We start from the raw sequence: 12,130 nt of genomic DNA, 5'->3' as shown, positions 1-12,130 counted from the left end.
AGCCACTGTAGTGACAGGACAAGGGGTTCAAAGTGACAGGGAGGAGGGTTAGATTTGATGTTAGGAAAATATTGTTTCCTGTGAGGGTGGTGAGGGCCTGGCAGGGGCTGTGCAGAGAGGCTGTGGCTGCCCCATCCCTGGCAACATTCAAGGCTATGTTGGACGGTCCTCCAAGCAGCAGGTGAGGCCCGTCCTGGCCATGCCCTGCCCCGGGGACAGCGGGTCACCTGCCGCCAGGCTGGTAATAACTATCTTCTTAATTAAACTATCTTCTCATAAAAAAATCTATTTCTTAATAAAACAACTATCTTCTTTATAGAACCAAATATTTTCTTAAAATATCAAAAATGTAGAATGTATGTACAAAAAACCAGGAATCAACTCAGAAAACATATGTACAGGTGGCCAATTCCGTGGCCGGCAGGTCCGTCAGTCCTGCAAGAAAAGCAAGGGCACGGTCAGTGCAGTCGGGCCCTGCTGGCCGTTCCCTGTGCCCCCAGCCTGGCCCACGCTGGGCACAGCGGGACTCTGGTGCCAGGCCTGAGCCCAGCTGGGGATGGGAGCCGGGCCCCAGGCGCTGGCACGGGGCTTGTGTGGCCCAAAGCAGGCGCAGGGCAGGCCGGGGCTGGGGGTTGTGCCGCCACAATCCAGGGCACGGGGCACCGTGTCCCTGAGCGGGGCCACCCAGCCCAGCCCCAGCCTGGCGGCAGGTGACCCGCTGTCCCCGGGGCAGGGCATGGCCAGGACGGGCCTCACCTGCTGTGATGGGGGACTCTCCTCATCCCAGCACCATGGCCTCCTCCTCTTCTTCCTCATTGACATCCATGTCCTCAATCTCCTCCAGCACATCCAATTCCATCTCCTCCACATCATCTCCATCATCTCCTCCATGTCCAACTCTACATCTCTGTCCATCTCTTCCTCGATGTCTCTCTGAGCCTGCAGCAGAGAGCACAACCTCAGAGAGGGGGCCCTGTCCCACTCCAGCCCCACTGAGCTCCAGCCCACCTGGGCAGTCAGGGGGTGCCCACCTCCATGGATTGGCACTGGACATTCACTGGGACAAGGCTGCACATCCTGCTGGGATGGATCACCAGACCCAGACTGCAGGCAGAGTCAGGACTGACGGACAGAGCAGGAATCACCTGAAAACACTCCACTGGGAGCAGGGTGAAGGTTTGCCTTGGACCAGGTGACAGGGGAGCACTGGGAGCTGCTCAGGGCTCGCTGGCAGCAGGGGAGTGGCTGCGTTGTGCTCGTCGCCGGGCCCTGGCAGTTCCACATTTTACCCGGGCTGTGACCAGAACTTTGTTTTTTTTCTTTTTCCCTTCCTCCTTTATCTCTATTTCCACAACAAGTTCCACATTCGCTTCTATGTATCCTCTTTCATATCCACTTCCACTGTTTATTGAGCTTCCATATGAGCAGGGCTTCCAGCCTGGCTGGCAAGTAGCCAGCCTGCCCAAACAGGGGGGGGAAGAAGGTGAGAGCAGAGGGCAAGGGGCCTGCCCCCATCCCAACCTGATAGGGGACCTCTCCTCACCCTGCTCAAGTGTCTGCTCAAGTGGTCCAGCAATGTCCCTTCTCCACCTGGGGCTGGGCTGGGTGTCCTGCTGCCCACACACACCTCCCAGCTCTACCAACTCCTGTGCCAACAGCTGGAAAAAACAGGAACATTGCTTGGGCTGGAGCCTGAGGAATTGGGGAAAAGACACCCCCAGGGCATGGCAGGAGCCTCCCCCTGCACCACAGGGATGGGCTTCAGATGCCCCCTGGCACAGATTGCTGCTGCCAACCCCATCCAGACTCCCCTACTTTGCCCCACCTGTGCAGGTGCTCCTTTCTCAGCAGCCACATTCCTTTGAGGGTCTTTATGGGTTTTGCCTCCCTGCTGTCCCAGGCTAAAATCTCCCCCACACTTCCACAGCCAGCCCCTCACCGTGGCTGTAACCCCACGCTTCCATAACCATGGAATAACACAGCCCATGGCCCCCAGGCTGCTGGCAGCCAGCTGGTTAAACACAGAACTGCTCATTGTACCCATGCCCATAAATAAATGACAAAGGATGCCCTCAGTACTGCCTTGTCCTGGGTTTTTAACCAGGAGTGACAATCACCTGCAGGAGAAGCTGGGATGGTTTGTGGGAACAGTGAGGTGTTACAGGGATGGACACCCCAAAAGGTGGGATCAGGCCACAGACAGATTGAAGGAAGCTTTTAAAGGTATTTAAGGTGAAGACTTCAAATGAGACTTTGCAGTCACAGTGAACAGCTGGAGATGAAGCTGCAGGGTCAGTGTTTCTGCCCATGCTGAGAAGCCACCACGGATTGTGGCTCAGGGGTGGGAGAGGGCAGGGGTGAAGTGTGGAGGAAGATAATTAATTGAGCAGGGAGCAGGAGGATTAGTGCTAATACCCAGCATTTCACCAAGCAACGCTGCAGGACCTGGAAAAGATTAAATTGGATTACAAGTGTTTCAGGAGATGTGCTGTAGATATGCAATGAGAGAAATGATCCCTCTGAATTTGGGGACAGAACTCCTGGCTGGGGAGGGGAGAACTGAGGGGGATGACAATTCCTCCATGCTACAGGTGAGCAGGGGGTAAAACACACAGCGAGAAAGATGAATGCTGTGTCCACTTCAAACCACAGCCGCTGTTTGCTCCCAGCAGTCGGATGTGGAACAGGCTGATTTAGGTACTGGGTTATGATTAATACAGCTTGGAAAAGAGTGATTCCTCCATCAGGGCTGGGGGCTGGTGAGGATGCAGCACACAGAGCATGGATGGGGCACAGGGAGGAGTGTGATGTGATTCAAACTGAGTTTATTTTCAGCCCTAGAGCTGCTGATTGAGTTCAGAATGTCCGGGTTTGAGGCTGAGCACTGAAGTTCTGCTGTTAAAAATGAACTGCCAGGTGCTGTCAACAAAACCTTATGAAGTCATTAGCCAGTCTGTGGAAAACAGTTTTCCCCTACACTGCCACCTCCCTGCCAGTGCCCATCCATCCATCACTCCCAGCTCCGTGTATCCATCTGGGTGTCCCGGCACCATTCCCTCCTGCAGCAGGATTTGGGCAGGGTGAAGGTGCTGCAGATGCTGTTTGGGAGAAGTTCAGTTGCCTGGCTGCATGAAAAGCACTTTCTTTGGTGGAGATGGGCTATTTTAGCACTCGTAGTGCTGACAAATGAACGGCACTGGCTGGGGTCTGGTGGGGTTCAGGCACTGCAGTCCCCCAAATGCCCCTGCTCCCCCCATGGCTTATCCTGCAATGGGCTCATCCTGCCCTGACACTGCTTCCCTGCCCCAGCAGCACTGCCCCTCCCTGCACTAACCCAGCCCCAGCCAGGCCAGGGCAGGGCACAAAGAGCTGATCAGGGAGGGGACAAAACCACAAAGTCGAGACTCAAGTGTGACAGGGACACTGGGGTGCAGGTCCTGCCCCCCTGCAGCCCCCACAGAGCTGCCACGGCAGCTTCACCATGGCATGGTCATGCTGGCACAGAATGGGGGGTGCAAACACTCACCTGCACCGGGCAAGGAGGCAGTGGGTGACACCACAGCACCCACCCTGGGAAAGAAGGTCCCTTTCCTTGCAGCGTTGCTGTGACACGTTTGGGGATCAGCTTTGCCATGAGAGCCGGGGGACACCAGCCTTGCCACAGCACCCAGCAGTCTGCTGACTTCCCATGAGCAGAACTGGGGCAGGGATTTCCCAGTCAGACGCTGGGATGTCACCCCCAAGGCTCAGTGCTGGCCCAGCTCTGCCCGTGGGGTGCAGTCCCAAAGAGGACTCAGCCATTCCTGGCACATCCCGAGCCCCAGGGACAAGGAGGAGAAGTCCAGGACAGACGTCCCTGAGCACTGTTTTGCCACGAGCTTTGCTGAACCAGACATCAGCTCAGCACTGAGCACCCATCATCCCCTCCAGGGGGACGAGCAGAAGAGACAGGAGACCTTCCCCTTGCCTCAGCCAAAATCTTTGGTTACAATTCAAGGCAACAGACCTGAGCCAGGTCATGCCCATGATGTCCCCAAGCCCCTGAGCTGCAGCAAGGACGGTCCCCAGCTCCTCACTGGCCACCAGGAGTGATGGGGACCCCAACAGCACGTGTTCAGGAGAAGCTGCAGCACTCACTCAGTCTTTATCCCAACACTCCCATCACTCTCCCTGACCTGGAATTGCTTTTTGGTAAAACAAAAGCACCCCAAACCTTCCAAGCAATAACATGAGCCGTGGTGCTGAGAAGGAGCTGACTGAGCACCTCTTGGCCTGGCTGAGAGATGGTTTGGCAGGGGAGAACAATGTCAGGGGAGGGGTGGAAGAGGTGGGAGTGGGAAGATTTGTCACACTCTCCAATAGTGAACACTAGAAATGTGCCATGGAGGATTTTGCAGTGGGACCAGGAGACCAGGGCCCACGAGGGGATGTGCCACAGTCACCCAGCCCTGACAGCTCTGGGCTGGGCAGACACGTGGGAAGAGCATCCCTGATCCCCAAAAAGCCCTCCCAGCACACCACACACACCCACACCCACCTACACACACCCCCCCCCCTCTGCTCTCTGTCCTTTTGCTCTTCCTGTTTTACTTTGTGCTCGTGTCCCTTGGCTCCTGTCCAGGGGATATGGATGGTACCAAGTGTGCAGCAAACAAAAGGAAGTTCTCCAGGACTGTATTGGCTGGATTATCTGAGATTTGTCAATATTTGCTCAGGACTGAAGTGAAACAGAACTGAACAAGGCTAAGAAATAATATCAGGTGTTGGGCTGGGGAGAGCTGTGACAGCCCACGGCTATTGAGGCATCACCAGCTGTTCAACTAAAAATGCTTTTTTTTTTTCCTTTTTCTCCCCCTTCTTTGTGTTTTAACTTTAGGTTTGTTGGTTGTGAATTACCCATTGTACAGACACAAAGCCAACCAAAAACATGCTCAGCAGGGTGAGCTAATCCACACTCCTGCTTCATAATAACGAAGGGAAAAGCAACAACCAGAACCAAGGGCATGGTGGGCTGCAGCTCCTGCACCCCAACAGCTGAGCACAGGGCTCTGCTCACCCCCTGCTCCCCCTGGATACCCCCAACACCCACCTCTGCAGCTCAGTCCCACCCAGCTCCAGAACCTGCCTCTCCAGCAGCGTGGAAAGAGCCACAAAAGCAGCAAGTGAGAACCACAGATCTAAAATGTGAACATTTCTTACCCAAATATGCCCTGGGGGGAGAAAAACTTACTTAAAAACATCTGGCACAGCTGTTCTGCTGCATTTGAGATGCTGCTGCTGCCCTTGTCTGAGGCTCACGAGGATGAGGAGCTCTGGGAAGACGTGGATGCTTTGGAAGAGCCAGGACAACATGGTGCCCACCCAGCCCCATGTGCCAGGCAGAGCTGCTCCCTGTTGAGGGACAGATTTCAATGCCTGCAAAAATAAAACAAGTGGTGGCACATCCCTCTGAAGATGGGGCTGTGCTTCCTGACAGCTGTTCCACGGGGCAGCACTGCCACTCTGTGCCCCAGTTTCCCCACCCATAACCAGTGTAACCCCTTGTGCCCAGCCCGAGCCCCCTGTGCCCCCAAACTTCAGCTGATGGTTTCCTTACCAGAGGCATGAGAGCCACAGCCAAGCCCTGAGCCCAGTCAGGAGAGCTGGGCAGGAGTGTCAGGCACAGCCTGGCTTTGGAAAGACTCCAACTCACAAGGGCAAGGAGGGACAGGAGAATCTCCCTGTGTCCCCAGATCACAGCCAGATCCACCCAGCCCATCACAAACCTGCCCAGGATTTATTGCATGGACCAAGGTTTGCATCATGGGACCACCTGCATCACTTCCCATTTATAGCCCTCCTACCTTTAGCAGGACATAAATCCCTCTGTCATTGCTGATGTGGGAGAGAAACCCCTTGGATTGTGTCTTCCCTGCAATAAATAAGCATGTTTTGCATTTTATCTCCATGTCTTTGCTGGTCAGGTAGAGCTGAGACCAAACCCTCCCCTGGCATGGGCGAGTCCAAGAGCCAGGAGAGGCTGTGCCAAACCCCAGGGACTCCAGCACCTGGAATCGCAGTCATTTAGGTTGGAAAACACCTCCAGGATCATGGAGCCCAATCCTTAACGCAGCACTGCCAAGCCTCCCACTAGACATCTCTAAGCAAATCCCAAGCCTTGGTCTGTGAGAGCAGCCCAAACACTCGTGGTTATCCAGGATCTGCCCCCTCCTGATTTGGGATACCCCAATCCTGCAGAGAGACAGCTCCCAGTGCCACCCCCACCCTCCCTGCTGGCACAGGGGGTGCTGGGCAGGTCCCCTCCTGCCTGCGGGGAGGGAGCTGCATCTGCCGCCTTCCCCGTCCCCGCTGGACCAGCTCTGGTTTGACAGCCCCGAACTGTGCGGCGATGGAAATCCATCCCGGCATTGCCCTCTGCTGGCAAATCCCTCTCGGATAAGCCTTTCCTGGGCTGTGTTCCGCCAAAACAGCCCGGGGAGCAACTCCACTGCCTCTGGCTGCTCGTCGGGGCACCCACAGCATCCCCAGGGCCGGATCCCGGGGGCACCACTGGCCTCAGCCGGAGGGATTGGGACGGGTTGCTGGGTGCCCAGGAAGGCAGCCAAGTGACTAGGAACGGGGGCTGGAGCCTTTCAGGGGCCAGGCTGTACCCCTGAGGAAAGAGGGATCTGAAAAATTAAATTAAATCTAACTTTTTCATCCAAAGCTGACAGCAGCGATCCTGGCGCAGCGCGGAAATAGCGGTCTCCAATTTACAGAAGTTTAATGCAGTTCGGGAGAGAAGCACAGAAAGCGTTTTGTGGTTGCAAATCTTGTTGGGAGAGGTTTTCCAGAGCAAGGGGACGCCTGGATGATGAGCCACTGCTGCTTCAGGAGCCGCTGCCGTGCCAGCTGTGCCAGCTGTGCCAGGAGCCCCCGAGCAGGGAGGCAGAGCCGCGCGGGGCCTCGCGGTGTCCCGCGTCTGTCTGTCCAGAAATGCAGCTTTGCCTCCAAGTGTTCGAGTGGGAAATTGCACCCACGGTCCCGGCGCTGCTTGGAAAGGGCGTTTGTGTGTCCCTGCGGCGGCTGAGCCGCCATGGAGGGGGGGATATTGGGAAGGAATTCTTCCCTGGGAGGGTTGGGGAGGCCCTGGCACAGGTTGCCCAGAGAAGCTGTGGCTGCCCCATCCCTGGAAGTGTCCAAGGCCAGGCTGGATGGGGCTTGGAGCAACTTGGGCTATGGAAGGTGTCCCTGCCCGTGGCAGGGGGTGGGATGAGATGAGCTTTAAGGTCCCTTCCAACCCAAACCATTGTGGGACTCTGTGCAAGGGCAGCAGAGAGGATGGGACAATCCAGGGCAGCAGGACAAGCTTTTGGGTTGTACTTTTGTGCTTGGTAGCCCAGCCTAAACCCCTCTGGTGCCTGGAACATTCAGGATCCTGAAGCCAGAGTGCTGCCAACCCAGGGCCCTAGGAAGCCCTAGAAGTCTCTGTTCCACCTAATCCCAAAGCCATCTCTCCTCCCTAATGCCCAGGGGTGAGTCCCAAGGGACAGGAGCTGCAGTGATTTCCGAGAGCTCACCGTGGAGGGGGAAGATCTGTCTGAGCCATTTGGCCCTGCGTGTCTTGTCCCTGTTTCCTGCTGACCAGATCCCTCTGCCAAACCTCCTCCCAGTGCCCACATGGAGCCAGCCATGGAGCAGGATGGGGACCAAGAGCAGGAGCACAAGTGCAGCTGAACAGTTCAGCAAAGGGCAGGAGGAACCCAAGAACAGCAGAAGGGGGACGTGAGCCAGCCCCAAATCCAGCTGGATCCAACCACCTATCCCTCTCTCCCAGCCACGGGACAGCCAGTAAGGGAAGCTCTCGGCCACAGTTCCGAGGTGACATGTAGGAGGATGTCACTGAGCTCCCACAGCACTGTCAAGGCAAGGGAAACCTTTGATACCACCTAAAATGTGGCCCCAAAATCCTGCCAGCTGAGCAGCTCAGGAGATGTCCGGGAGAGCTCAAGGCCTGGAGCCAGGGGAGGGAGGGAGGGATGGGGTTGAGCTGCCGAGAGCCACAAGGTCTGGAAAGCATCACTTTGATTTAATGGACCTTGATGTTTGAAAAGTAAGTCAAGAGAGCTCTTTATTTGCCACAGGGCTGAGCATCAGCCAAACACGAGCAGGATTTAGAAGGGCAAGAGCTTTCCAGACGAGCAGAGTGCGATTTTGTCCTAAGAACCAAAATAATGATAAAAATAACGAGCAGGGGAGAGAGGGAGTGCTGAGCAGCACATACAAATGTCAACCTGCAGGTGCTCTCAGAGCCCTAATAAAGAGTTTAACCTGTTCTATTGATTAGTGGTGTCACACCTCTTGAGTGAGAACAAACCCATCCTTACAGGGTAACTCCATGAACACGCTGCATTCAGGGGCTTCAAGAAGCTGAGTGGTTTTATTGGGAGGGCTGAGATTTAAAATTCACAAACTGCAAAGGGATGAGAGAGAGTTGTAATCAGTGGTGGCACCCGCGGGGCTGACAGCACAGTGCCATAGTGACCCCACAGGCTGGCAAAGGTTGGGGGCACCCCCAGAGTGGGGAGACACCCCCAGAGTGGGGAGACACCCCCAGTGCATCCCAGGGAGCCGGGAAGAGAGGGGCCACCCTGGTGCAGCTGAGGGGGCACCCAGCCTGCTGTGCTTTTTGGATCCCTGTGCTGTTAAACACTCACCAGTGCTGTGACAGAGGTGGCCCTGGCACCCTGGGAGGGGATGGAGGAGCTGCAGCATCACAGGAGCATCGTGTGGGTGTCCATAATGGGGCTCAAGAGTGTGCAGGCAGGGTAGGTGTGAGGTAGAGAGGAGGAGGATGAGAGAAGCACGAGCAGCTGTGACCTCCAGGCCAGGCTGGCCAGAAAACAGCAGTTCAGTGCCAAAATCTGGTGACAGCCCCGATCTCCCAGGGGCTCCCAGCTCCAGCTCTGGCACAGCACACGCCCCACAGCACCCACAGGGGCTGCTCCCAAGGGAACCAGCACCACAGCACCCTTCAGTCCTGTGACAAAGCCCTGCAGGGAAACACGGGAAGGAGTCCAGGGCTTGGGGGTCACTTCAGGGTCAGGAAAATGAGGGGCAGCATAACCAGACAGTAACTCACATGAGAAAGGTTGGGGCAAGGATGTGTTGTGTGAGAGCTGCTGAGAGGGTTTATTTGGCAGCAGAACAAGGTCAGCTGGCCCCAGATCAGGACCGGGTCCTGAGGGAATCCAGCACTACAAGCAGAGGTGAGATGGCACGGGAAGGGAGGATGTGGCAGAGGGGACAGCCAGCACTGCAGACAGGGGAAAGGAAGGCCCCAGGGGAAGAGTGGCAGCTGATTTATGCCACTAAGTGGCAGCCGTGACCTGTCACTCCTAATGAAATGCCGTGTTCTGTGCATACACAGGGTGCAGCAGCTCCTGGAGAGCTGGGAAAGCATTCCTGCTCCTCCCCTCACAGCACGGACAAACACAGCCCAGCCTGCACACTGGCCCCTCTCAAAAATCCACCTACCTCCCACCACGCCCACATTCACCCTCCTGAGCTGTGCGATTTTTCCTTTCCAGAGCCACAAGCCCCTTTCACGCCACTGTGGCTGGTGCTGGAGCTGTGCCTGACCCACTGGACACAGCCAGGGATTTCCCTGGACACAGCTGTCGGTGTGTGGAGCTTCATCCAAGCTGGATGTGACACCCTCAAGCTGCAGCAGGACACAAATAGCTCTTCCCTCTCCCAGCACTGGAGCTGTTTTCCTCGCTGACACAACACAGACCATGAGCAGGAAGATCTGTGAGCACCACAAGGTGTCCAGCAGCAAAACCTTTGGCCCACAGGAGGTCCATGAGGGACAGGCTCTCACTTCAAGGGACACTTTCTTGCAGGAGGAGCAGGCAAGGGTCCGATGGCTTTTTCTGGAGATGTTGTGCTTTCCCTCAAATGCTTCAAGTACCAGGTAGTAAATTATATATTTTGGTGAGGAGACTGCCCCTCACTGCACCCCGGGGGGGTCCCTGGTACCCTCTGTACCCATGTGAGGCCAAAGGCTCCCCAGAGAGCTCCCAGCACTGGCAAGTCCCACCCAGCCCCTCCCCACAACCCATTACTAACACATGACTAACAAATCACCCATTAAGCAACTGGAGATCGATTTGCCATCGCAGAAGCTGATGGAGCCCCCCCTTCCCTGCCTGTTGAACACTGCACTGAAAGTTCTTGCAGTTAAATGGCTGTGTCTTTAAAGAGGAAAGAGCACCTCTGGGAGAGAAGAGCAGGAAAGGCACAGAAAAGCCATTTATACCCCTGGAAAGGTACAGATCCAGTGGCACTGCAGATCAGGTTCATGGCAGGCAGCGTTGGGCAGAGTATGGATTTCCATTATTTCTGGGAGGGAGCAGGATAATGGATATACCCCCACGGGTGTACAACACAAGGGCCCTCCAGCCCTGGAGAAGGATGTCTGCTGAGGTTCAGCATTAGCAAACCACCTCAGCCACTCTCTGGCCCAGCTTTTCCAAGTGTTCTTTGAGTGTTCACTCTGTTCCAGAGGCACGAACACAGATCCTTGGTGTGGCTGAACTCTGAGCCTGGAACACACACCACACAGGGGTCTCTGGCCTGACTCCCCCACCCCAAACACGCAGCACAAAATCCTTTTCTGACCCTCCTGGCCCTGTGCTTCCCTCAGGACCAAGTGCAAATGCCAGGGCCTGGTTTCTCCACCTGCACAGCAGAGACAACACCCCCTCCCCCTGTACAAGGCTGAAATCATTCCAAGGGGAATCAGGGATGAGGTCCTTCAGCCCAGTCTGTATTTTTCACGGATTCATGGAATGTTTGGGTTGAAAGGGACCTTAAATCTCATCCTATTCCACCCCCTGCCATGGGCAGGGACACCCTCCACTAGCCCAGGTTGCTCCAGCCCTGTCCAACCTGGCCTTGGACACTTCCAGGGATGAGGAATCCACAGCTTTTTGCCCTGCTTTAGTACAGCAATAGTGATAATGCTTTCCACCTTCCCTGTAGGGAAAAACAAGGATTTACCACACACTGAAACCCCCTGGATCCCAGATTTCTGCTTGCTTCCTTGAACAGCTCCATAAGAAAGCACTGACACAGCTGTGAATTGAGCTGTCTGATGAGGGCACGTTAGTTGAGAACAGTTTCCAACAGGAACTGGACTGCCTTTCCCAGGAAGGGGACACCCTGGGCACTGAGGGGACAGCTACAGACACTGCTGGCACAGATAGCTGGCTCCTTCCCCACTGCCCCTGGGGCTCTGGGCAGGTGAGTTCTGCCTCAGAGTGAGTGTGAGCAAGGCAGAGCTGTTCACTGACATTATGCAGCAGATCAAAGAGCTGATATCCAAAGCAGAAAGGTGATCAGTCCTCAGCCATTATATTAATAAACTGCAGGATTAAGAAACCACCCCATTGTTTATTAAAAGAATCAAGAAAAAAAGAGTTTGTAAGAACCTCAGTCAGAACTGAGGTTGTCCTTGCTGTGTGGGTAAAGGTAACCAGGAACCACAGCACACCCTCACTGCTGCATTTCCTCCTGCTGTGCAAAGCAGGGCCTTTGTTTAGTTAAAGCTGAATGAACAGGAGAGCAAACACATCCCAGGGAACAGCTGGGCTGCCAGGTGGTGCCTCTGCCACTCACAGTTCCTGAGCTCCCACACCAGGAACCTTAAAGCACTAATGGAGCTGATGGGATTGCTTTACCCTCTCCCAGCCACAGCACAATGCTCCTGCTGGGACACTCCACTGCCTGTGAGATGCTCACCCACCACTCCTGGCAGAAAACACTGCTGCTTTAACATACATTTGTTAGCACAGTGCACGAGAGAGATCATTTCCACAACAAAAAATATAAAGCCAAATCCCCAGCTCTGTTTCTAAACCTGTCGCTTCTACTGCTGATTCAGCTGATTTCTCCTCAGTGGGGGGATTTTGACACAAAATAGAATCACTGAATCACTAAGTTTGGAAAAGACCTTCAAGATCAAAGAGTCTGTGCCTGACCCCCACTTTGTCCCCCAAGTCCAGGGCACTGAGTGCCACATCCAGTCCTTCCTTGGACACCTCCAGGGATGGGGACTCCAAACCTCCCTGGGCAGCCCCTGCCAATG

The 12,130-nt window shown here is 55.2% G+C and overlaps 1 protein-coding gene across 1 annotated transcript in view; it reads right to left on the bottom strand.

Moving 5' to 3' along the window:
• The window catches only part of ZNF341 (zinc finger protein 341), a 151,167-nt gene that overhangs the window by 90,268 nt on the left and 48,769 nt on the right, over positions 1 to 12,130 (bottom strand). The gene's annotated exons all lie outside the window — the stretch shown is intronic.

The sequence above is a fragment of the Pseudopipra pipra genome, chromosome 17 (genome assembly GCF_036250125.1).
Source record: "Pseudopipra pipra isolate bDixPip1 chromosome 17, bDixPip1.hap1, whole genome shotgun sequence".
Lineage (NCBI taxonomy): Eukaryota > Metazoa > Chordata > Aves > Passeriformes > Pipridae > Pseudopipra > Pseudopipra pipra.
The sequence above is the reverse complement of the archived record's forward strand: the minus strand, read 5'-3'. Positions and strand labels throughout refer to the sequence as shown.